We start from the raw sequence: 3,616 nt of genomic DNA on the forward strand, positions 1-3,616 counted from the left end.
ACATTTTTGCCCTATTTGTGGAGATAAGTGACCTACGGTCGCTTATCTCCCGATTAGGGAGTCTTACTGGTGGTTAAGACAGAAAGATGTAGCTTGCCAAGGGGAACACTTTGCTATGACGGACCATTCATTTAAAACATAATCTAAGTAATATGCTTCATGGGCTCTTTGTACATCCTCAGAGGTCAAAGTGAAAGTATCACTCAGAACATCACATGGTTCAGTGCTCATAATTGGTGTGTCCTCTAATGCTGTGTTCACACTGGAAGCTACACAAGATAAAAGCGACATAGCATATTTGTTGCTGCATCACTGTTGAAGTGTTGTGAAGCTCATTGACGTCAGCATGATGCGTTCGAGTGAGAGAAATATGAAGCCTAGGTTTAAAAAGAACACAAAACTAGCCGACGGAAATAATTCATTTTCTCCCATTACACGCAGGAATGTGTGAAGAGAGAAGATGAGCGGAAACGCTTGTTTTGTTGTTGCGACCGAAGGTCGCATATACTCTGAAGAACCGTGTTTGAGTGACCTTCCGTATCCTCGTGACCGTCCGTATCCTCTGTGATGTCAGTGTGATGTCAGCGAGTTGTGACATCACTTCCTGTACAGGGCGGCTGTGCCGGCTTCAGAATCGCACGGAGGAAGCCGCTGCAAATGAACGCCGCCGCCTGGAGCAGTATCCCCAGCCACCCATGTCCATGCCCACATGCTCCCATGTTCCAGGGGAGACTGCCGACGAACGCCGTAATCTCAACAAGTCATGTCTTCATAATCAAAGTCAAGGTGACAACATACCAAAATGAGAAACAAATGAACCACACAGTACTGAGAATCAACTGCTGCTCTGGAACACAGGGTAGTGTTCCAAACATCTAGGCTGATAATCCAGCTTTTGCAGCGTCACAGGTTCAAGTCCTGACTTGCGACCTCAAGTCCCCATCTCTTCCTGTACGGGGCGGCTACACAAGACTAAGAAATACAAAAAAAAAGAGAAGGATACACAAGACTAAGAAAGACAAAAAAAGAGAAGAATAAAAAAGAAAAAAAGAAAGGAGGATAAAGATACCAAAAGGAGAGAGAAGAAAGGGTGGATGAGGTACAATGTGCGGTATCCTCCTCTGATCTGATACGGGCGGCTGGACTTAGATCACCTATGAAAGGATGTCCATGAAAGAATGTCCATCCACCTGGAGAAAAGAAAATGTAACAAGGAGGTGGCAACGGGGCGGCCAGATAAAGTTATTAGGCCTGGATCCAACTTTAAGTCGACGCACATGATTCCAGAAGTGTATGTGTCCTTCTGTACCACGCAAACTCCACACAGAAAGGCCCTATCGCCAACCGAACCTAGGGTGTGAGGGTTGATACCCTCACAAAAACATGAACAAACTCCCCCCAGAATGACAACAACTAGAATCGTCAGAGAAACGCTGTGGTTGGCCAGATTGTCAAGAATTGGCGCGACCTCGCCCTTTAGGGCGAGGTTGCATGTCACCCTGAGGTCGCATTCCACCCTCGGGTGTCTTACTAGTAGCTTCAGTTGAAGCCAGCTCAACTTTGTAGCTTTGTATCTTCGTGTCGCTGTCTTACATTGACAATGAATGGTACACTGTAGCGTTGTATCTGCCAGTGTGAACGCAGCATCAGCCTCCTTCTTTTGTTTCTACTCTCCTGTGACTATGCCTTTAAAATGAGCACACACAAACTAGATAGATAGATAGATAGATAGATAGATAGATAGATAGATAGATGGAGAAGTGCTTTTAATTTCCGGGTTATCTTGCATCCGTCTCCTAGCAACTGCAGATCATTCTTACAGTAGCGAGTCCAGGCCTAGCGGTCCAGGTGCATACCACATAGGCTCTGATACCTGACAGCGTGTTGCGGGTTTGAGTCCCTGACTCCCATTTCCAACGATCTTTGCTGCATGTCACTCCCCTCGGTTCTCTCTCCCCATTTCCTGTCAGTCCTATCAATAAAGGCATAAAAGCCAAAAACACATATATATTTTTTAAAAGACCCAAAGTCGGAGATCTCAGTTTTTGGCACAAAACCACTAATTTTGTAAAGTCGGAGATCTCTGTTTTTGGCACGAAATGTGTTATAAAGACGTACAGATATATTAGTCTAGTCACCTACTGTATGTGTAGAACCATACGCAGCCCTGGATGGCACTTCACAAGTACAGTACGGGGTGAATTGGGAAAGGCATGCATGGGGCAATAGGCCATTAGCAAGAGATGTGTTTTACTATCTGAGTTAACGTGTGAACTGTCCATCATATTGCACTTACTCCAACTTATAAGATACATACTGTAGAGACAAGAGGAATGAATGTAAGCAGGAGTAAGACAGAATATGTGTGTCTGAACGAGAGAGAGAGGAACAGTGAGGATGCAAGGAGTGGCGAAGGTGAAGGATTTTACCTAGGGTCAACTATCCAAAGTAATGGAGAGTGTGGAAGAGAGGTGAAGAGGCAGGGTGGAAGGAAAGTGATTTGTGACAGAAGGGTACCAGGAAGATAAGTATAAGATAGGGGACGGCAGTGGCTCAAGAGGTAGAGCGGCCGCTTGGGAACCTTCCGGTTCCCAGATCCCGGGAACCCCCAGAGTTAGTGTCAAAGTGTCCTTGAGAAATGACTAAATTGGAAGATCAGCCCAGGCTAGAAGTTTTGGGGAGAGGCGAGGTTGAGATGGTCTGGGCATGTGTAGAGGAGAGATGTGGGGTATGTTGGGATAAGGATGCTGAAGATGGAGCTGCCAGCTGGCAAGAGGAGAAGAGGACGGCCAAAGAGGTTTATGGATTCAGTGAGGGAGGACATGCAGGAGGCTGGAGTGACTGAGGAAGATGTACAGAAAAGAAACAGAAACAGATGATGCGCTGTGGACACCTTGATGGGAATTTGCAGAAAGAAGAAGTCCACTGGTTCATGGTATTTTTGTTACTTTTTGTCACGGGGACACTTTGACACATAATAGTCTACTCTGGAGGACCCTCTGATTCCCAGATGATCAGAGATCTCTGCCGATAACATCTGGTGACAATTAATTGATTATTAATTATACTGTAGGTGTAGCTATGTACAAGTATCTGTTTTGGAAATCAATCATGTCACTGCCCAAATGTGAAGTGCCACCCTAAAGACCTTTGATTATTTTTGCAACACATAAAACTCTCTAATTGTCTCCACCCAGTTCATTGAAAGCTGTGGGATTGTCAAGAAACTGACTTGTGAGTCTAGCAGAGCAATGGGGTCCGGGACCACCAGGGGCCCTAGGGTTCCAGGGGGTCCCAAGCAAAATATTTTAATACAGCATCACAATCATTTTAACCACTTTATCCATTTATACGTTGGACATATATACAAACTCACAGTGCTGAAAGCTTGTACATCTGCTATTTTTGAAAAAATATCGATAAGATTGGGGTCCATGGCCAAATTCGTATAAATTCGGGGTCCTTAAAGGGGGAAACCACCCATTTTCAATATTGAACCATGTCATTAATATACCTTAGAGGAGGTGTGGAAATACATAAATAAAAGCGACCCCTAGCGTGCCTAGAACTGGAGGATTGATTTTGGGGTTTGTATTGCAAAGTAGGGGGGGGGGGG

This window comes from Nannobrachium achirus (assembly GCF_963921795.1).
Source record: "Nannobrachium achirus genome assembly, chromosome: 11".
In the NCBI taxonomy this organism is placed as follows: Eukaryota; Metazoa; Chordata; class Actinopteri; order Myctophiformes; family Myctophidae; genus Nannobrachium; species Nannobrachium achirus.